The sequence below is a fragment of the Myotis myotis genome, unplaced genomic scaffold, assembly GCF_014108235.1.
Source record: "Myotis myotis isolate mMyoMyo1 unplaced genomic scaffold, mMyoMyo1.p scaffold_m19_p_11, whole genome shotgun sequence".
Classification (NCBI taxonomy): domain Eukaryota; kingdom Metazoa; phylum Chordata; class Mammalia; order Chiroptera; family Vespertilionidae; genus Myotis; species Myotis myotis.
Window position 1 is genome coordinate 75,874,053 of NW_023416315.1, and position 24,285 is coordinate 75,898,337.

Below are 24,285 nucleotides of genomic sequence, written 5' to 3' on the forward strand. Positions count from 1 at the left end.
AGACAAGCTCTTTGGTTGATCTCTTCCCACCCACACACCTACTCCTGCCTTTCCTCTGAGATTCCACAATCTATTCCATGCTTCTATGTCTCTGGACCTATTTTGTTCATTAGTTTATTTTGTTCATTAGAATCCACCAATGAGTGAGATCATGTGATACATGTATTTTTCTGACTGGTTTATTTCACTTAGCATAATATACTCGAGGTCCCTCCATGTTGTCTCAAAGGGTAAGAGATCCTTCTTTTTTACAACTGCATAGTATGCCATGGTAGAAATGTACCACAGCTTTTTTAGCCACACATCTAATGATGAACACTTGGGCTGTTTCCAGATCTTAGCTATTATAGATTGTGCTGTTATGAACATATGGGTGCATGCATTCTTTCTGATTGGTGTTTCAGGTTTCTTAGGATATATTACTAGAAGTGGGATCATTGGGTCAAATGGCAGTTCCATATTTAATGTTTTGAGAAAACTCAATAATGTTTTCCATAATGGCTGCACCAGTCTGCATTCCCACCAGCAGTGTACTAGGGTCCTCTTTTCTCCACATCCTCGCCAGCTCTTGTCATTTGTTGATTTGTTGATGGTAGCCATTCTGAAAGGTATGAAGTGATACCTCATTGTAATTCTAATTTGCATCTCTCTGATGATCAGTGACTTTGAGCATTTTTTCACATGTCTCCTGGCCATCTGTATGTCCACTTTGGAGAAGTATCTATATAGATCCTTTGCCCATTTTTGTCTTCCTTTTGTTAAGTTGTATGAGTTCCTTATATATTTTGGATGTTAACTCTTTATCAGATGTATCATTGCCAAATATGTTCTCCCATACAGTGGGCTCCCCTTTCATTTTGTTGATGGTATCTTTTGCTATTCAGAAGCTTTTTATTTTGATGTAATCCCATTTGCTTATTTTCTCCTTAGTTTACTTTCCCTAGGATATGTATATATATAAATATATTGCTACAAGTAATGTCTAAAATTTTGCTGCTTATGGTTTCTTCTAGAATATTATGGTTTCATGATTTACATTTAAGTCTTTAATCCATTTTGAGTTTATTCTTGAGTATGGTGTAAGTGATTGGTCTCGTTTCACTTTTTTGCATGTACCTGTCCAATTTTACCAACACCATTTATTGAAGAGACTGTCTTGACTACATTGTATGTTCTTGCCTACTTTGTCAAATATTAATTGAGCATGATAGTTTGGGTCCATTAATGGGGTCTTTGTTCTATTCCATTGATCTATATGTCTGTTCTTTTGCTAGTACCAGGCTTTGTAGTATGGTTTGATATCTGATATTGTGATCCCTCCAACTTTGCTCTTCTTTCTTACGATTGCTGCAACTATTTGGTGTATTTTTTGGTTCCATATAAATTTTGTAGTATTTGTTGTAGATATGTGAAATATGCCATTGGTATTTGAATAGGGATTGCATAGAATCTATAGATTGCTTGGGTAACATAGACATTTTAACGATGTTAATTCTACTAAACCATGAACACAGTGTATTCTTCCATTTGCTTATATCTTCTTCTATTTCTTTTTTTCAATGTCCTGCAGTTTTCTGAGTACAAGTATTATACCTCCTTGTTTAAGTTTATTCCTCAGTATCTTAATTTTTTGTTGCAATGATAAATGGGATTGTTCACTTAGGTTCTATTTGTGAAAAGTCATTATTTGTGCAAAAAATGCCATGGATTTCTGTGTGTTAAGTTTGTATCCTGCTACATTGCTGAATTCCTTTATTAAATATAGAAGTTTTTTGATGGAGTCTTTAGGGTTCTCTATGTACAATATTATGTCACCTGTGAATGACAGTTTTATTTCCTCCTTTCCAATTTGGATACCTTTTATTTCTGTTTCGTGTCTGATTGCTGTGGCTAGGACTTCCAGTTCTATGTTGAATAAGAGTGGTGAAAGTGAACATCCCTGTCTTGTTCTTCTTCTTAGGGAAAATGGATTTAGTTTTTGCCCATTGAGAATTATGTTGGCTGTAGGTTTGTCATATACTGCCTTTATGATTTTGAGATATGATCCGTCTATTCCTGTTTGCTCAGAGTTTTTATAAAAAAATGGGTATTGGATTTTGTGCATCTATTGATATGATCATGTGATTTTGACTTTTAATTTGTATATATGCTATATCATATTTATTGATTTGTGAATATTGTAGCAGCCTTGCATCCCTGGAATATATCTCACTTGGTCATGGTGTATGGTCCTTTTAGTACGTTGAAGATGTGATTTGCTAATATTTTGTTCAGGATTTTAGAACCTATGTTCTTCAGGAATATTGGCCCGTAATTCTCTTTCTTCATAGTGTCTTTATTTGGTTTTGAAATTAGGATAATGCTGGCCTAGTATAAAAAGCTTGGAAGTGTTCCTTCCTCTTGGATTTTTGGAATAGTTTGAGGAAGATAGGTGTTAGTTGTTTTTGAAGATTTGGTAAAACTCCCCTGTGAAGCCCTCCAAACCAGAGATTTTGTTTGATGGAAGTTTTCTTATTACTGCTTCTCTTTCATCAGTCATTATTAGACTATTCAGGTTTTCTAATTATTCCTGATTCAGTTTTGGGATATCATATATATATATATTTAGTAATCTGTCCATTTCACCAAAGTTATGTAGTTTCTTGGTATATAGTCGTTCATAGCATTTGCTTTGTATTTCTTTGGTGTCAGTTATTACTTCACTGCTTTCCTTTCTGATTTCATTTGGTTCTCTCTCTTTGTTTCTTGATGAATCTGGCTAATGGTTCATCAATCTCACTTATCTTTTCAAAGAACTAGCTCTTGGCTTCATTGATTTTTTTTGGTATTGTTTTTTAGCCTCTATGTTATTTATTTCTGCTATAATCTTTATTATTTCCTTCCTTCAACTTACTCTGGATTTTTCTTGTACTCTTGCTAATTCTTTAAGTTGTATGGTTAAATAGTTTATTATGAACTTTTCTTTTCTTTTTTTTTTTTTGGAAGATCTGCAGTGCTATGAACTTCCCTCTCAGGGAAGTTCCAGAGATTTTGAGTTGTTGTGAGTTCTTTTTCATTTGTTTCCAGAAACTTTCTGATTTCTTTCTTGATCTCTTTGGTAACCCACTCATTATTTAATAACATTATATTTATCTCCATGTGGTTAGCCTTTTTTATTATCTGGGCAGCACTTTATTTCACCATCTATTTTGAGTGTTTTTACTGTAGTGGATTTCTAATTTCATTCATTGTGATTTGAGAAGATGCTTAATATTATTTCAATCTTCTTGATTTGTAGAGTCATTTGTTTTATCCTAACATATGATCTGTCTTTGAGAATGACCCATGTGCACTTGAGAAGAATGTATATTGTGCAGCATTGGGGTGAAATGTTCTATAAATGTCAATTAAATCCATATGATCCAGTGTGTCATTTAGAGTCTCTACTTCCTTGTTAATTTTTTGTCTGGAAGATCTATCCAGGGAAGTTAATGGGGGTTGAAGTCCCTTACTATGACTGTATTGCTGTTGATCTCTCCCTTAAAGTCCTCTAGAAGTTTTTTAATATATTGAGTGCATGTATCCTCTTGTTAAATTGATCCCTTTAATAGTATGTAGTGAACTTTTACTGTCCCTTGTGATGGCCTTCATTTTGAGTCTATTTTGTCAGATATAAGTATTGCTACCCCAGCTTTTTTTGTTTGTTTGTTTCAATTTGCATGGAGATTTTTTTTTTCCATCCTTTCACTCTCATCCTTTAGGAGTCTTTTGTTCTGAGGTGGGGCTCTTATAGACAGCATATAATTGGGTCATATTTTTGTCTTCATTCAGCTATCCTAAATCTTTGGATTGGAGCTTTAGATCCATTTACATTTAAGGTTATTATTGATAGGTACTTATATATTGCCATTTTAATTCTTTATGCCTATGTTTCTCTATTTCTTCTCATTACAGCAGTCTTTTTAGCATTTCTTGCAGTGATGACTTGGTGGTGATAAACTCCTTTAGTCTTTTTTAGTCTGGGCAGTACTTTATTTCACTGTCTATTTTGAAGGATAGCCTTATGGGTACTCTTTCTATAGTAATCTTGGTTTCAGATCCTTGCTTTACATTACCTTGAATACTTCATGTCATTCACTTCTGGCATGTAGAGTTTCTGATGAGAAATCAGCTGACAGCCTTATGGGAGTTCCTTTGTAGGTAACAGTTTGCTTTTCTCTTGCTGCCTTTAAGATTCTCTCTTTGTCTTTAATATTTGAAACTTTAATTATGATGTGTCTAGGTGTGGGCCTGTTTGGGTTCTTCTTGCTTGGGATTCTCTGTGCCTCCTGAAATTGTATGACTTTTTCCCTCACCAGGTTAGAGAAGTTTTCTGCTATTATTTTCAAAGACATTCACTAGCACTTGCTCACTTTCTTCATCTTCTGGTACTCCCATGAAAAAAAAAATGTTACATTTCCTGTTGTCTCACAGCTCCTGTAAGCTGTCCTCCTGCTTTTTAATTGTTTTTTTTTTTTCTTTTTGGTTCTGTGATTGAGTGATTTTTTTCCTACCCTATCATCTTACTGATCTGATCCTTGGCTTCCCCTAATCTGCTGAATGTTCCTTCCACTGTGTTCTTTATTAATGCTATGTCATTCTTCATAGTTACTATATCTTTTCTCATGTTGTTGAACATCTTTACCATAATTATCCTGAACTCTATGTCTGATAAATTATTATCTCCATTTCATTTAGGTCTTCTGGAGAATTCTCTTGTTCTTTCATTTGGGGCCTGTTTTTTGTTTTGTTTTGTTTTGTTTTTTCCTCCCCATTTTGGCTGCCTGTTTGGATTTGTTTATGCATATTGGGTAGATGCGTTACAACTCCCAATCTCTAGTGCAGGACAATGCCAGATGCTGTTTGTGACTGGCCCTGAGTCCCCTGTTTGGAGCTATCAGCAATCCACATTTTATGGCTCTCTTTGCTGGGGCTGTGTGTCTTTGGCAAGGACCAAGATGTGCACCAGGATCTGCTTTTCCTAGCCCCAGGCCCCAGATTAGGTCAGGCAAAGACTCAAAGCCTCCAGATATCCAACGCTACCTGCAGTCTTACTGACACTCAGGTTTGATTAGCCTCAGACTATCAACCACAGGGTGAGGGGAGAGGTCTTCCAACAGAGTAGGTCAACTGCCTTCCCCCAGGCAAAACTACCTGGATGGTAAAGGTTCACCAAAGAAAGATGTCTTCTGCAGTATGAGGGAATGACTCAGCATAGGAGACTGGGGTGGCTGCCCTCCAAACTCCAACCCCAGAGCCCCCAAACCTGGCTTCTGCCCACACAGTTCCAGTCCACTCTGCCCTCCCTCTGCTGGAGCACAAAGTGAATGGCTGCACTCTAAATTTTTTGTGTTGGCCCTTTAAGAGGGTGCCTGCATTTCCAGCCATCTCTCCTTGGAGTACAGCAACCCTGTTGCTTTTCACAGCCAGATGTTATGTGGGCAACTTTCTCAGTTCTGGTTCTCTGGGCCAGGGAGCCCAGCTTGGGGTTTAGAGCACAGAGTTCTCAGTGGGAATTCTCTAGAGCTGAGATATCCCTCTGGACCTTCAGCTGCTGTCTGTGGGATCCCGGCCAGACCTTTCACAACTCTGCACTTCCTACCAGTCTCTATGCAATCTCCACTTTCCATCCCTGGTCATCTGGGTTTTCTCCAGCTAGTCTTCAGGTGATTTTTCAGGATGTTTTTTCTGTATTTTTGTTGTATTTCCAGTTTGGTCCTGGGAGAGTGTCAGTGTAGCTTCCACGTACTCTGCCTCCATTTTGGAATCCTCCCATTCTCTTAATTTCTAAACAGCAACTGAATTCTGTGTTTCCATATAATAATCAACCCACATATTTTAAGTTCTTCCTAACAGGACAAGAAATCAGTCTTTTCAATACACTGAGCTGACAAAATTTACATATTTTTATAATAGACTATGAATATGAATTCAGTCCAATTCATTTTCACCATGCAAAGTGGGAAAAAGACTTAATGACTCTCTTACTGGAAGGTGTATTTAAATAGATATGTTAGGATAGTCTTATTCTCAGGTATGAAGAAATATGAAAGAAAAAAAGAACCAATGTTTAGAGCAAAAAGGGATTATGATGACACAATTGCAGATACTAAATCAAAGGAAGTCACCTTCTTTTCATCAGAATAATCTCAACATTCTTAACATTTCTGCACCAGAAAGTAAAATTAAAATTAACCCATTTTGCATTAAACATTATTATTGTAAATCATTACCTTATCATATTAGTTATTAAATATTAACACACATGGATGTATAAAAGTTACCAACCAAAACACTGTATATTTTGTCATCCAGAAAAAAATCCAAATAACATTGTCATCATATATGTTTCTACCAATACCTGAATAGCCACAAAAACTGAGGGATGAAAAATATAAAGTACAGATGACTTACATTTGGAGGGTTAGAGTTTAAGTCTCTCTCCCAGGATTGAGGAGTCTTAGTCTTTGTACTGACAATGCTCCTTTCTCCAGGGTATTCTTCTACTTCCAGAATAGGTCAGGACAAAGCTTGAACAGACTTCTATTATTTGTTTGATCTAGAGGGAAATTATACTTTTAATCAATTATTACAAAATGCATTAAACTTTTTTTAATGTGCTGGGGGTGGAGGCATCTCATTATTTTCTGTTGAATCCAAGGTGAACAGAGACAATAGGAATTGCCATTGTTGAATATTATTAATAAATAAATCAAGTACTTTAAATTAACACCACTAAAAGAAACCCATATCTATCTTCTTTTTCCTTTTTATAGCTAAGCAGGATAACATGAGAAAATTAATTATCAAAATCCAAATGACTACAAAAGCCTACTCAAATGTATTTTTTAAAGACTTTAACATAATTTTACAAATCCATGAATTTGAATGGACTGGAAGAGATGATTAGATATCAAATATTTTTACTCATTCATTTTAATGTCTGAAGGCTAAATAATTATAGGATGATTAGGAAAGTATGAAGAAAAATCCATTTTTAAATTGTTAATGGAATAATAAAAAAAATGATTTTGAGAGCCTCAGACAGACCAGAAATAGATGTCAGAGGGTCTATAAGGCAGGGCAAAAAATCTGGAATAAGGACTTCAACGATGGCGCAAAGGCTGGGGAACTGCTATTCAAACAAGGCATGTTGGTCAAATTAGAATGCATGACATGAGTACATTTGAAATCTGGTTTCATGCCAATTCTTTAACATCAATAAGACGTAAAAATGCAACATATCCTACCCATACAAGTACACAGAAATATGATGTATAATTCCCTGACCTTTTGTGGTATGTAAATTCGTAATTTTAAGAGAATTAATTATATTTTACAAATGTAAGGTTCTAATAATGAATTTTTTCTGCCTCATTAAAATGAAATAAGATAAATATCTTAAATGTGTGTCATACCCTCTATCCTTACCTTAATGTTATTAATTGCCTCCCATTAAATAATAAATAAGAATGTAGGGGAGCATTGGAGAAAAATGGAAATAAAATATAGATGTTTTGTGAAAATATGTCTGCTAGCACTTTAAAGCCAGTTTTTGCTTAAAGTCAAAACTATTACACTTATGATTATTATTTTTAAGTATATTGGAAAAATAGTAAACAAATGAAGTCAATCAATATCTATCAGAATAGCTAAATACAAAAAAAAAATACGTGGGCACAAGGGTACCTCTTTCTGTCATCAATCTGAACACAAAATGATACTTGTGTGATCCTCTTCAGTTTTTAAACATTGCAAGCTCTACTTGTAATCACTGGTATATATCAAAATTATTTGAAGGTGAAACAAAAGCACAAATATGACTACCAAAAATTAAAACTACTGAGGGAGGAAATTAATTCAAGACTAGATCTTTGGATTACATGCAACTATTATGTTTTCTTTTTGAAAGATTCAACGAATCTTGACCCAATTTAACAATCTTAACATTAAAACTTACAAACATTATATACTTTCTATAGGAATATCTTTATATGGCTTTTCAAGCATAGGTACTTCAATCTTTTGTTTGTAGAACACAGAAATGGTTTTGCTGTATTTTGGATCTGTGAAGATCAATGCATATTCCTTTAGGGAAGTCTTTTGAACTGACAAAGGATGAATGATTGACATCAGTAACAAATACCATTTTGTTGTCCTGAATTGTCATGTCATTTATAGCAATACCTATGCTAATTAATGCCATACATATCTACCACATGTGTCAGAGAAATATGCTAGACCTTCACAGAATATAGGTTGAATGTAGCTAAAATTACATTGTAGATATAGAAATGCATCCTTTGTGATAAAAAACTGGCCTCTCTCCTTCCCTTCCCCCTTCTCTTATACACACGCATGCACACACATATACACACTATACTCACATCATGTCAACTATACTTTCCAGGACAGAGAAAAAACAACTTACACATACAGTTAGCTTTACATTATCTTTTCCATTGATAAAACTTTCTTTTCACGAAAAAGCAAACTCTACCTTGCAAAGTCCAATTATGCTATAATCCTAAACCTAAAAAATACATTACATAATGTACCAAAATACTACTTGGGATCCTCACAAACTACATTATCATCATGACACTTTACCAAATTGCATTGAAATTTTATCCCCGGATTCTGTCAACTATACTGGTAGATCATTAACAATGAAAACCATGTATTAATCATCTTCATTTCCTCATTCTTTAGGACAGAAATTGATATGTAGTGAGTAACAGTTTTTTTTATTTAATAAACAGTTAAGCTCAGTAAAGTCATCAAAGTCACATTTTTGTCAGTGAATCCTATATAATAAAAGCCTAATATGCAAATTGTCCCCTCAACCAGGAGTTTGACAAGGGCAGGAGGAGGTGCTGAACATGGCAGGTGTCAGTGAGGCAGCACGGGCAGTGGGCAGCAGTGGAGGCACTGCAGGCACTGATGGGTCCCGATGAGAGTGGGACTGCAGCCGGATGGTGGAGCAGGTGAGAGGGCAGCACCAGGTCAAGGCGGGTGTGAGTGGGGGCCGGATTGCCTCGCTGATCGCCCTGCAGATGGCAACCAGCAGTGGCCGTGGGGGGCGGGGCCGCCACCCAGCTCCCAGGCACTGAGGGAGCGGGGTGTTTGGGGGAGTGGGGGGCACCGTCTCTGATCTTCACCCCGTAGACAGGATGGTGGAGCAGGTGAGGGGGTGGCACCAGGCCACGCGGGTTGCCAGGCAGGACTGCACGGCTGTGAGGCTGGGGGCATGAGCTGGGGCTGCAAGCCTGGGGGCACGAGCTGGGGCCGGATCCCCGCAGGACACCACGAGGGACCCCACCCATGCACAGATTCATCCACTGAGCCTCTAGCTCAGTATATAAAAAGAAATAATTATTAATGCTAGCAAACCTAACTCTTAGTCATTGGATAAGATATACTGGTAAAGAACTTGTCTCAGTGTCTAACCGATAAGTAGCTCTCAATAGATGTGAGCTACAATCAGGCTGAGCATGCCTCCTGGATTGCATGAGATAGCTGTGATTCATAATTATTTTTTAAATAATAACATTTATTTTTAAATATATATATTTTTTATTGCAGAGGAGACTGGAGAGAGATATCAATGATGAGAGAGAATCATTGATAGGCTGCCTCCTGCATGTCAGTACTGTGGATCAAACCTGCAACCCAGGCATGTGCCTTTGACCAGAATCAAACCCAAGACCCTTAAGTCCACAGGCTGATGCTGTATCCCCTGAGCCAAACCAGCTGCAGTGGTCGGCAAACTGCGGCTCGGCAAACCGGGCTCGCGAGCCACATGTGGCTCTTTGGCCCCTTGAGTGTGGCTCTTCCATAAAATACCGGTTCTTCCACAAAATACCGACTTCTGCGCATAGGTTGCGAAGTTTCAATCGCACTGTACGTGCACGCTCGCACGTGGTATTTTGTGGAAAAGCCACACCCAAAGGGCCAAAGAGCCACATGTGGCTCGTGAGCTGCGGTTTGCCGACCACGGAGCTAGGGCATACTTAATTATTAACAGCTATCCCTTCTCAAAAATGTCCAAGTTTGGATAATGACTTTATACATTCATCCAAAGTATCATTAATATATTATTTTTTTTATCAACAAATTATTTTCTTTTTTATCATTTTCTCTGATGTTGCTACATGACAAAAGTATTTTGGTGGGATTAGAGTGAACAAGATTCTATTCCTTTTATTTTTAATATATTTTTATTGATTTCAGAGAGGCAGGGAGAGGGAGAGAAAGAGAGAAATATCAATGATGAGAGAGAATCATCGATCGGCTGCCTCCTGCACACCCCCTACTGGGGCTCGAGCCCACAACCCGGGCATGTGCCCTGACTGGGAATGGAACCATGACCTCCTGGTTCATAGGTCAACGATCCACCACTAAGCCATGCCGGCCAGATGGACACTGTTTTTCCAAACATATGTGACCACACAGAAGGTGTGATGCCTAATGGGGCTGTTTGTGGAAAAGCTTAGGAGATGCTGCCTTCTGGACAACACTCCTTATTACTAACGGGGCCTGAAGCACCTCATCAGACCCTTTGCAAGGTAAACCAAGCCCAAAACTCCCTTCAGGGAGGGGTGAGTTATGGGAAACATCCATAGAGCAAGATTCCAGGTGACACCTGAGAAAGGAAGGTGTGAGCATGAAGCTCCTGGAACCCTGAGAACCCACAGGATACCAGCGAGGCACCTGAACTGGGAGATGCAGGTACAAGGGATGTGGTGAGCCAGCCTGAGTCACCCTCCCACCTGGGCGAGGTGTTCACTGAACTAGAACCATCTTATTTTTTATTTTTATTTTTTTATTGATTTTTTACAGAGAGGAAGGGAAAGAGATAGAGAGTTAGAAACATCGATGAGAGAGAAACATCGATCAGCTGCCTCCTGCACATCTCTTACTGGGGATATGCCCGCAACCCAGGTACATGCCCTTGACCGGAATCGAACCTGGGACCCTTCAGTTCGCAGGCCGACGCTCTATCCACTGAGCCAAACCGGTTTCGGCAACTAGAACCATCTTGACATCACTATAAAAATATATTAACAAGCCATTCTTTTTTTTTTTTTTTTTTTTTACAAAATTTTGCATGCTGTTTCTGTATATTTCATTTCATTTGCACCTTCCAACTGACAAGCAAGAGGCCCTACTACTGTATTTGTATTATTTACTTTGGGTCCTTGACAAGGGCCCCAAATTAATTTATGAAATGGCTTTTCAAAATAAATAAATAAATAAATAAATAAATAAATATGTTTACAACAGAGTTGTACCATATATATATTAGTGTATGTATATACATATATATACTAGCCTATATATATACTAGTGTGTATATACAGTATATGTACTTATATATGCATATACACACACATATACAATGAGTGGCCAGATTATTATGATCACCTGACGTTTGTAGGCAAATTAGCTATAATTTCGCGCTGAAGTTGCTAGAAGGTCATTATACATAGGAAAGCAGGCTGTTTACCACAACAGTAGAGGGGTTTTTTTCTGAAGATATGTGTAAACAACGTGATTTAACAGCCTTTGAACATATACACTGAGTGGCCAGATCATTATGACCACTGACATTTGTAGGCAAATTAGCCGTCCACTACATTATATGGGATATGGAAGCCGAAGGCATGTTCAAACACCTTTGCTGTCTGCAGTTACCAAGATAAAACATCTCTAATTCACACAGGAACACAAGGATTGGACAGTCGAACATTGGAAAAAAGTCATGTGGTCCGATAAATCACGTTTCCAGTTGCATCACGCAGATGGCAGAGTGAGAATTTGGCAGAAACAGCATGAAAGCATGCACCCCACATGCATGAGTACAACCCTTCAAGCCGGTGGGGGCAGTGTTATGGCTTGGGGCATGTTTTCCTGGCATGATTTGGGCCCTTTAGTTCTTGTGGAACAACATCTGAATAGCACAACATACCTAAGTGTCATTGCTGATCAAGTTCATCCTATCATGTTGATGGCGTATCCCAATGGAGATGGCTTCTTCGAACAAGACAATGTGCCATGCCACGGTGCTCGTATTGTGCAGGAGTGGTTTCAAGAACATGAGGGAGACTTTACCTTGCTTAGGTGGCCCCCACAATCACCAGATCTCAATCCAATTGAGCATTCATGGGACAAAGTTAAAAGAGCCATCAGACAGCTGGTTCCACAACCATCAAATCTCACAGAACTGGACACTGCTATTCATCAGGCATGGAGTCAGAGTCCTTGCATCTCCTTTCAACATCTTGTGGAGTCAATGCCAAGAGAAATCAATCGCTGCAGTATTGAAGGCAAAAGGTGGCCCAACAAAGTACTGATGGGGTGATCATAATAATCTGGCCACTCAGTGTATATATATATATATTTGTGTATATATGGGAAACCTAGTAGAGTGAACCTAGTGAAATAGAAAAGGACTTCAACTCCTGCTGGAGATAAATAGGGCAAAGGATATCTTTTGAGTTGAACTAAAAGGAATCAATAGCTTGGCCTGTGTGGCTCAGTGGTTGAGCGTCGACCCATGCACCAAGAGGTCACTGGTTCGATTCCCCATCAGTACACATGCCCAGATGGCAGGCAAGATTGCCAGCAGTGGGTATGCAGGAGGCAGCCGATCCATGTTTCTCTCTCATCATTGATATTTCTATCTCTCTCTCCCTCTCCCTTCCTCTCTCTAAAAATCAAAAAAAAATTTTTTTTAAAGTTCATGGTTAAATCGGGGCCACGAGCTTATTTCTGAAATCCTACTCCACCTTCCCTCCAAGATCCCGCCCTCTGTTCCATGCTTCCATGTCTCTGGGTCCACTCCATTCATCAGCTTATTTTGTTAATTAGATTCCACATATGAGCAAGATCATGTGATACTTGTCTTTCTCTGACTGACTTATTTCACTTGGCATAATACTCTCCAGGTCCCTCCTTGTTGTCTCAAAGGGTAAGCAGTTCTTCTTTTCTATGGCTGCATAGCATTCCATGGTTCAAATGTACCACAGCTTTTTTATCCACTCATCTAATGATGGGCACTTGGGCTGCTTCCAGATCTTAGCTGTTATAAATTGTGCTGCTATGAACATATGGGGCGATACATTCTTTCTGATTGTTGTTTCAGGTTTCTTAGGATTTATTCCTAGAAGTGGGGCCACTGGGTCATATGGCAGTTCCATATTTAATGTTTTGAGAAAACTCCCTACTGTTTTCCATAACAGCTGCACCAGTCTGCAATCCCACCCGCAGTGCAGTAGAGTTCCCTTTTCTCCACATCCTCACCAGCATTTGTCATTTGCTGATTCGTTGATGATAACCATTCTGATAAGTGTGAGGTGATACCTCATTGTCACTTTAATTTGCATCTCTCTGCTGATCAGTGACTTTGAGTATTTTTTCCTGTCTCTTGGCCATCTGTACGTCTGCTTTGGAGAAGTGTCTATTTAGGACCTTTGCCCATTTTTTAATTGGATTGTTTGTCTTCCTTTTGTATGTTGTACAAGTTCCTTATATATTTTGGATATTAACCCTTTATCAGATGTATCATTGCCAAATATGATCTCCCCTACAGTGGGCTCCCTTTTCGTTTTGTTGATGGTTTCTTTTGCTGTAGTCCCATTTGTTTATTTTCTCCTTATTTTCCTTTGCCCTATGAGATGTACCCACAAACATATTGCTATGAGAGATGTTTGAGATTTTGCTGCCTATGGTTTTCTAGGATTTTTATGGTTTCCTACCTTACAATTAAGTCTTTTTTCCATTTTGAGTTTATTCTTATTTATGGTGTAAGTTGGTGGTCTAGTTTCATTTGCTTGCATGTATCTATCCAATTCTTCCAACACCATTTATTGAAGAGACTGACTTGACTCCATTGTATGCGCTTGCCTCTTTTGTCAAATATTACTTTAGTGTAATGGCTTGGTTTGATTTCTGAGGTCTCTGTTCTGTTCCATTTATCTATATTCCTGTTCTTGTGCCAGTACCACACTATTTTGATTACAGTGGCTTTGTAGCATGACTTGATATCTGGTTTTGTGATTCCTCCAACTTTGTTCTTCTTTCTCAAGATTGCTACAGCTATTCGGGGTTCTTTTTGGTTCCATATAAATTTTTTGAGTATTTTTTTCTAGATATGTGAAACATGCTGTTGGTATTTTAATAAGGATTGTATTGAATCTGTAGATTTCCTTGTGTAGTATGGACATTTTAATGATGTTAATTCTACCAATCCATGAACACAGTATATTTTTCTACTTGTTTATATATTCCTCTATTTCTTTTTTTCAACATTTGAGTACAAATCTTTTACCTCCTTGGTTAAGTTTATTCCTAAGTATCTTAATTTCTTTGTTGCAGTGGCAAATGACTGTTTGTTTAGTTTCTCTTTCTGAGAATTCATTATTGGTGTATAGAAATGCCATAGATTTTTCAGTGTTGATTTGGTATCCTGCTACCTTGCCAAAATCATTTATTAATTCTAGTAGTCTTTTGATGTAGTCTTTAGGGTTTTCTATGTACAACATCATCTGCAAATAATGACAGTTTTAATTCTCCTTTCCAATTTCTATGCCTTTTATTTCTTCTTCGTGTCTGTGGCTGGCACCTCCAGCACTATGTTGAATAAGAGTGGTGAGAAAGGGCATCCCTGTCTTGTTCCCGTTCTTAAGAGAAAGGGTTTTACTTTTAGCCCATTATGTGTGATGTGCACTATCAATGTGTCATATACGTCCTTTATCATGTTGTGATATACTCCCTCTATGCTTCTTTGCTGAGAGTTTTTATCAAAAATGTGTGTTGGATATTGTTGAATTTTTTTTGCACCTATTGATATGATCATGTGATTTTTGACTTTCAATTTGTTTATGTGATGTAACACATTTATTTATTTGCAAATATTGTACCAGCCTTGCATCCCTGGAATAAATCCCACAAGGTCATAGTGTATGATCTTTTCAACATATTGCTGGATCCAATTTGCTAATATTTTGTTAATAATCAGTGATATTGTAGTGCCTTTATCTGGTTTTGGAATTAGGATAATGCTGGTCTCATAAAAAGATCTTGTAAGTGTTCTCTCCTCTTGGATTTTTTGGAATAGTTTGAGAAGGACAGGATAGTTTGAATATTTAGTAAAACTCCCCTGTGAAGCCATCCAGAACTAGGTTTTTGTTTGCTGGGAGTTTCCTTATTACTACTTCTATTTCATCAGTTGTTATTGGCCTATTTCAGGTTTTCTGATTCTTCCTGATTCACTTTTGGGAGACTGTATTTTTTTTTTTAGAAACGCGTCCATTTCATACACATTGTCCAACTTGTTGGCATATAGTTATTCATGGTATTTTCTTACAATCCTTTGTATTTCTGTGGTATCAGTGGTCACTTCACCACTTTCATTTCTGATTTTATTTATTTGGGTCCTCTCTCTTTGTTTATTGATGAGTCTGGCTAATGGTTCATCAATTTTGTTTATCCTTTCAAAGAACCAACTCTTCGTTTTATTGATTTTTTTGTATATCTTTTTTTTTTTTAGTCTCTATGTCATTTATTTCTGCTATAATCTTTATTTCCTTCCTTCTACTTACTTTTGGTTTTTCTTATTGTTCCCTTTATACTTCTTTAAGTTGTAGGGTTAAGTAGTCCATTATTAATTTTTCTTGTTTTGTGAGGAGTTCTATGAACTTCCCTCTCAGGACTACTTTTGCTGTGTCTTAGGGAGTTTGGGTTGTGGGTTGTTGTGTGTTCATTTTCAGTTGTTCCCAGGAAGTTTTCTTTTTTTAAATATATTTTATTTATTTTAGAGAGGAAGGGAGAGGCAGAGAGAGATAGAAACATCAATGATGAGAGAGAATCATTGATCGGCTGCCTCCTGCACTCCCCCTACAGGGGATCGAGTCCACAACCCAGGCATGTGCCCTTGGCTGGAATCGAGCCTGAGACCCTTCAGTCCACAGGCTGATGCTCTATCCATTGAGCTAAACCAGATTGGGCTCCAGGAAGTTTCCATTTCTTTCTTGATATCATGGTTAACCCATTCATCCTATCTAATAATAGACAAACATGGTAATTGACTGTACCTTTGCTACACCTCCCATTGGCTAATCAGCATGATATGCAAATTAACCACCAACAAATATGGCGGCTAATTTGCATACTGCAGGCAGGGCGGGTAAGCGCCATCCCGCATACCCCGCTCCCATCCGGGCCTGCTATTTGCCACTTGGGGCTGTGGGCATCCCATGTGCGACCTGACCCAGGGCAGCCTGGCCGGGCCACAGGGATCCGCCGGCCTGCCCGTGTGTCCTGTGTGTGACCCGACCGAGGGCGGTGGGGTGGGACAGCGTAGCTCCTCTGTCACCCTAGCTTCCTCATCACAGCTCTCTTGGGGACCTATGCCTTTAGTCAGACATCCCCTGAGGGCTCCCCTGGCTCCCAGAAGGATGTCTGACTGCAAACTTAGGCCTGATCCCCCGGGGAGTGGGCCTAAGTCGACAGGTGGACATCCCCCAAGGGGTCCTAGACTGCAAATGGTCGCTGGCCAGGCTGAGGGACGCCCTCCCAAGTGCACAAATTTTTGTGCACCAGGCCTCTAGTTGTTTAATAATATACTATTTAGCCTCCATGTGTTTGAATGTTTTTGGGTGATTTTACTGTAGTTGATTTCTAATTTCATTCCACTGTGATCTGAGAAGATTCTTGATCTTCTTTAGATCTTCTTGAATTTGTAGTTACATTTTTGTGTCCGAACATGTGGTCTATCTTTGTGAAGGACCCATGTGCACTTGAGAAGAATATATATTCTGCAGCATTGAGGTGAAATGTTCTAAAAGTCTCAATTAAATCAATCTGACCCAGTTTGTCCTTTAGATTCACTGTTCCCTTGTTAAATTTTTGTCTGGAAGATCTATCTAGTGAAATCATCAGGGTGTTAAAGTCTCCTACTATGACTATATTGTTTTCAATCTCTACCATAAAGTCCTCTAGAAGTTTTTTTAATATATTTAGGTGCTCCTATATTGGGAGCATATATGTTTACCATGGTTATAGCCTCTTGTCGGATTGATCCCTTTAGTAGTATATAGTGACCTTTACTGTCTCTTATAATGGTCTTCATTTTGAAATCTATTTTATCAGACATGAGTATTACTACCCTAGTTTTTTTTTTCTTTTCAATTTGCATGGGAATTATTTTCCGTCCCTTCACTTTTAGTCTGTGTAAGTCTTTTGTTCTGCGGTGGGTCTCTTATAGATAGCCTATATATGGTTCATGTTTTCTTATCCATTTAGCTACCCTACATCTTTTGATTTGAGCATATAATCCATTTACATATAAAGTTATTATTGATAGGTACTTACTTATTGCCATTTTAATTCTATATGCCTAGGTTTCTCTATTTCTTCTTCTCATTACAGCAGTCCCTTTAGCATTTATTTTAATACTGGCTTGGTGGTGATGAATTCCTTTAGCCTTTTTTTTTCATCTGGGAAGCTCTTTATTTCACAATCTATCTTGAATGATAACCTTGATGGATATAGTAAGCTTGGTTTCAGATCCTTGCTTTCCATTACTTTGAATACTTCATGTCATTCCCTTCTGGCTGTAGAGTTTCTGATGAAAAATCATCTGACAGCCTTATGGGAGCTCCTTTGTAGGTAACAGTTTGTTTTCTCTTGCTGCCTTTAAGACTCTCTCTTTATCTTTAATTATGATGTGTTTGGGTGTGGGCCTGTTTGGGTTCTTCTTGCCTGGGACTCCATGTGCCTTCTGAATTTGTGAGACTTTTTCCTTCAGCAGGTTAGGGAAGTTTTCTGCTATTATTTCTTCAAACATGTTCTCTATCTCTTTCTCCCTTTTGCCTACTATGTGAATATTGTTATATTTCATGTTGTTCCACTGCTCTCTTAAGCTGTCATCCTATTTTTTAATTGTTTTTCCTTTTTGGTTCTCTGATTGAGTGATTTTTTTCTACCCTGTCTTCTAATTCACTGATCTGACCCTCGGCTTCCCCTAATCTGCTGTATATTCCTTCAATGTTTTCTTTACTTGTGCTATGTCATTCTTTATTTCCATTTTTTCATAGTTACTATGTCTTTTTTCATGCTGTTGAGTAACTTTATTATAATTATTCTGAACTCTATATCAGATAAATTTCTTATCTCAGTTACATTTATGTCTTCTTCTTTCATTTGCTTTTTGTTGTTTTTTGCATTTTGTTTTTGTTTGTTTTTTTTTGTCTCCTCCTTTTGGCTACCTATTAGAATTTGTGAGTATGTATTAGATAGATCTTCTATGCGTCTCAATCTCTAGTGCAGGACAGTGGCAACCACTGCTTCTGTCTAATTAGATCAGGCAAAGACTCAAAGATTCCAGAGACCGCCTCTACCTGCCAACTGAATTCAGTCTTCAGTAGTCCTCAGACAATTGTTCACAAGTTCACAAGTGTGTCTAGAGTTTTTCCAACAGGCTAATTGTTATTCTCAGTCTCTTAATGGGCCTCAGAAAGTCCACACAGGGGGGCAATAAGATAGATCAATGTCTTCCCCCTAGGCAAAACCACATGGATGGCAAATGTTTGAATGAGAAAGATGTCCTCCACAGTGTGAAAGAATGACTCATCACAGGAAACCAGAGGTGTCTGCCTTATGAGCTCTAACCCCACAGCCCCCAACTCTGGCTTCTGCTCTCACAGTTGCAGTCCCCTCTGTCCTCCCTATGTCAGAGCACAAGATGAGTGGCTGTGCTAGAAATTTTGTGCATTGGCCCTGTAAGAGGGTTCCGCATTTCTAGATGTCTTTCCCTGGCAGACATTTTTTGTTTGTTTTCTGAAATATAAATCTGATGGTATTCTTCCAAGACCAAGAAAGCAAGGGATCAGGTAAATAGAAAATAAAGTCCTGCAGAGGACTCAAAGGTAACAGAAGACAAGAAGGGATTCTCAACCCACTAGAATAATAGATCTGTTCCTCATATAGCTTTTAAATCCCAGCATGTTTCACTTATAAAAATAGTTACATCTAGCGGTTAGGTTTCAAAGCAAATATTAATAGAAATAATAATATGATAAACATCAAAAACATCATAAGGATCACAGAACAAAATAGCCAAACAAATGTGGAAAGCAACTAGGTGCAGAATAAAATAAATTTTAGGGTACTTTGGAAAATATGAAGATGTGGTTTTAACCCCCATTAGATTGTGGCATTTGCTGTGTATACTAGTAAATGCAAGCTTAGTCTTGTCAAATTGAATTTTCAAGAGAGTTTGAAAAAATCATTGTGTATGTGTATGTGTGTGTGTGAGAGAGAGAGGGAGGGAAGGAGACAGAGAGAGAGAGAAAGAGAGAGAGACCCAATTTTTAAAATAATTTTATATTTAAAAAATAGTAAATATTAACAAACTCTATAAGGGACATTGAGCACCTTTTTTACCTCATGGTTAAATTGAAGTGGTGACCTGAAGACACGTATAACATGGTTTGTGAGGAAAATTTGAACTGATTTCTGGATAACCAATAAAAAAATATATTTTAGTATACAATCCATTGAGAAATTCTTGCTATTTAATTGTATTACCTAAACAATCTGTGAATGCAATTTTTCATTCTCTCTTTTGTTCAGTTCCTTGTCCTCTACTACCTCTTAAATATCCTCACTTGAAGATTCTCGTTCTAATCTTTCTTCAAATTAATAATGACTTGTATAGCTTGAGAATGTTATCTCAAACTGTCTCTTCATAAAAAAATACTCATGTTTTCTTAAATACAAATCAAAAACTGACAGATGTCTATATAAAAGATCTTAAAACAAGACTCTCTTCTTTCTCTATAACGACTCTTTCATCATTTCTCAAATTACAGTTTAAATTCATATCTCTCACATCGACCAAATACCTTTAAACATCTCTCTCCTCATTAATCTTTGCAGAACATACCAGACCTAATAAATTGTCCAAATAGATAATATTTTGTATAATCTATTGGATTGGCATAGGGGGGAGGGTGCCACACTTTAATATCTAAATTCAATACATTTTACTTCAAATTATGCAAATAGTTCCCTGGTGTTTTTATGACAAGTACATCAATTAGTGTTGAACAGAATGGTCTCCTCAATCTTTAACCAATACACCAACACTTATTAAACCTTCACCTTAGTATCAAATATGCCCCTCCTTTACTTTGTTCCTGTAATCTCTTCTGCATTCTAGAATCAACCTGAATGCACCATGTTCACCTTTATCATTCTTTAAAGTCTGAATTGGTTCCACCTAGAATGCCTTGCTCCTCTCAAATTCTACTTGTTCAAATTTTACCATACCTTTCAACCTTCAATTCAATTACCATCACTTCCATGAAGCATTGGCTTATTTTCTTAACGATAAGTCATCAACTCACATAGCTTTTCCTCTACAACTCCCTATCAAAAACTGTTCACTTAATCTACCATACAATGCATTTTTCCACAGACCTGATTTCTTGCATTTAATTACAAACTATACGAAAACAGAGAATGTCTTATCCATCTGTGTCTTTCTTAACAACCTAACTTTATTACAAAGATATTTCTAAACCATGTGACAAAGCATGGTGAGCAAGGTAGAAGCAGAGCGATTGTATAAATCCAACAAAGACAGTTATGTTAAACACTTCTTAATTGTTTATATTAATTAATTCCAGGGAATTATTTTCACTACCATTATTTCCAAGTTCTAAATAAGCCTTTCAAAGATATGTCTCATACAGGACAACCATACAACTTACTTCTGTAAAAAATGTATTAGGCAAATTTTACTAAGACAGTCAAACCTGGCCTATGTGGTTCAGTCATTGAGTATTTACCAATGCACTAAGAGGTCACTGGTTTAATTCCTGATCAGGAACATGTCCAGATTGCAGGCTTATTTCTCAGTACATGGTGTTCATGTGTCAGCCAATTGAGGTTTCAATCTCTCTCTCCCTCTTCCTTCCTATCACTCTAAATAATAATAATAATAATAATAATAATAATAATAAACATATTTTTTAAAACATTGTTAAATAAAACACTTGGTTTTGAGAACCAAGATGGCAGCACAGGTAAACACCTGTACTCACTGCCTCCCACAACTACATCAAAATAACAACTAAAATGCAGAACCATCATTCAGAACCACCTGAAATCTGGCTGAATGGAATTCCTACAACTAGAGAAGTAAAGAAGAAAGCACACTGAGATTGGAAGGAGGGGCAGAGGTGCAGAATGGGTTGGTCCAGCACCCATGTGTTGGACCACATATATCTCCATTGTGGAGGCCTTCTGTGAGAAGCCCCATACCAGTTCCTCAGCCCAGGGATCCAGAGTTGAGAAGAGAAGCCCCCAAAACCTTGGGCAGTAAAAACCAGCAGGGATTTTAGCTCAGTGACATGGAGGCTGCTGGAGACCCAGGCAGTGAACTTATGTGGACTTGCTCCTCTGTGCTCCACTGATGAGTAGTGGCTTTGGGGGATTTAAGGACACATGGGGAGGAATTAGATTGCGGCATTGAGGCAGAAACTCTGGGGTGGCTTTCTCACAGATGGGGTGTTCGTAGGAGTCATTGTTCCTGTCCTGGGATCTCCTCTGTTGCAGGCAGTCATATCTGAGTTTCCATCAGCCAGGCTCACACTATTCACTCCACACTGGTGATTCCCTGAGATCCCACCCCATCCAATTTGCAGCCCCACCCAAGCTGTTTGCAGCAGTTTTCCCATATGAATGGCCTGTCCTAGCTCAGGCTTCAGACTTTTATAAAATCTCTCAAACAAGTAGCTGCTGGTGTTAGCATGCCCCATTCCTATCAATAAGAGACCAAAGACCCAGCACTAGTATGAGCCTCCCTTGCTCACAACTTGGCCTTACTGGGCTACTTCTAAGACCAATACAAGTAGCAGCCATCTGCAGATCCCTCTGTAGCTCCTGCTGGGTGGCCCCAGGCAGTGGCTGACTTTGCACCTTCTCAGGGGACCCCAAAGCCAGTCCACCAAGCAGACAACTTTAGACCATACCAAATTACAACTCTACACATCCACAAGCGATACATCAAGGGGCAGACTCAGTGAGCACCAAAGCTCTACTGCAGTAAGTCCTGCCCCATAGGGGTATCTCATGCACACCAATTCTTCCACTGAAGTTGCAGCTGGTCCTCATAGCCAACTGGCCTGGAGGTCAATTTCTCTCAGTGAGGTCAATAGCAATTAAGGCTCAATTACAACAAGACTGTGCACACAGCCCACACAGGGACACTCCTAGAGTGCCCAGCTCAAGTGATGGGGGAGGCTAAGCCACTGGGCTCTACAGGACACCTACTACATAAGGCCACTTTACCAATTCCAGGAGACATAGCAGCTCTGCCTAATATAGAGAAACAAACACAGGAAAGCAGCCAAAATGTGGAGACATAGAAACATGTCACAAATAAAAGAACAGAAGAAATCTCCACAAAAAGAACTCAATTAAATAATACTAAGAAAAATACTAGATACAGAGTGCAAAACCATGGTTATAAGGTTGCTCAAGGATCTTAATGAGAACTTCAAGGGACTTAGTGAGACTTTCAAGGATCTTAGTGAGAATTTCAAAGACATGAGACAGTCAGAAATTAAGCATACACTAACTGAAATAAAGAATAATTTATAGGACCCTAGCCAGTTGGGCTCAATGGATAAAGTGTTGGCCTGTGGACTGAAGGGTCCTGGGTTCGATTCTAGTAAAGGTCATGTGCCTGGGTTGCAGGCTCCATCCTCAGTAGGGGCCATGCAGGAGGTAGTCGATCAATGACTCTCTCTCAACATTGATGTTTCTAGCTCTCCCTCTCCTTTCCTCCCTGAAATCAATAATATATATATATATTTAACAAGAATAATTTACAGGGATTCAACAGTACAGTAGAGGATTCTGAAAATCAAATCAACAATTTGGAATATGAGGATGCAAAAAACACCCAATCAGAAGAGCAAAAAGAAAAAAGAATCCAAAAATATGAAGATAATATAAGGAGCCTCTGGGACAACTTCAAGTGTACAAATATTCTCATTATTGGGCTCCCAAAAGGAAGAGAGCAAGATATTGGAAACCTATCAGAAGAAATAATGACAGAAAACTTCCCCTACCTGTTGAAAGAAATAGACTTACAAGTTCAGGAATCCCAGAGAATCCCAGCAAGAGGAACCCAAAAAGGCTCACACCAAGACACATCATAATTAAAATGCCAAGGGATAAAGACAAAAAGAGAATTGTAAAGGCAGCAAGAAAAAAGCAACAATAAAAATTTAAAATAAAATACTTGGTCTTAAATACCTACTCTGAATTTCTGAATCAACATTAAAATTTAGAACCCAAACCAAAATTATAGGTTTGTATTTTGCAAAAATCATATATGGTAATTTGTTTTAAACGATACAATAAATCTCTCATAAGGACCATAAAAGATATTCTTTGTGTTTTATGAAAAATAGGATCAATGCTTATGTACCCAACAAACTGTACTCACCTAAGGGGCTTGAAAGAGAAATACAAAATTACATTCTAAATGGTAATTGTAATAGTAGTACATTTTAGAAAACGGAATATTTAAACATTAATTATTTTAGGGAAAAGAAATTACCTACATAAAATTTTGGTCAAGCATGATGCCTGACATACAGCTAGTTGTCAGTGAATGACCAGGATCCTCTAACTGGGAAGACCCTGTGAATTTCCGAATCACCCCCAACTTTGGAGGTTTCCAGGAGAGATTCACAGAAGAAACTACTTTATGAAAAATCTCAGAGTGTAAATGGCAGAGATAGGAATTGAGCTCCCTGTGAGACCCCCCCACTGCAAGGACGATGAGCCAAGTACAGAAATTCACCAAGGCAGAGAGCCCCGGATGCCTAGCAAAGGGAAAAACTTGGAAAGAAAAGAACCTGGCCCCCTGGTAACCTACCCTCCCTCACAAGATGTGGATCCCCGATCGTCCCCTCCCTAAAGATCACATCTAGGCCTCAGCTGCATTTCAGCTCCACGCCCAGAAAAGCGGCAAAAACAGACAACTGGTGCTGTGGCTGCCTCAGGACCAGCTACACTGACTAATGACTGGCCAATCAGTGGAGACCACGACCCTGAAAAAGCACACCTGGAAAGCTGAATATTCTATTAAGATACGTCTCTGAGACCTCCCCTAAGATTTCCACCTGCAAGAAAGAGATAAATATGCACAGAGCAATGGACTCAGTGAGCCCTCCCCTCCAA

At 38.3% G+C, this 24,285-nt stretch overlaps 1 protein-coding gene across 1 annotated transcript in view; it reads right to left on the reverse strand.

Moving 5' to 3' along the window:
- The window catches only part of FOXP2 (forkhead box P2), a 691,137-nt gene that overhangs the window by 565,720 nt on the left and 101,132 nt on the right, over positions 1 to 24,285 (reverse strand). The window contains exon 2 of the mRNA XM_036328924.1: positions 6,433 to 6,577. The gene's annotated coding sequence lies outside the window, so the exon portion shown is untranslated. The remainder of the gene's footprint in view (positions 1 to 6,432; positions 6,578 to 24,285) is intronic.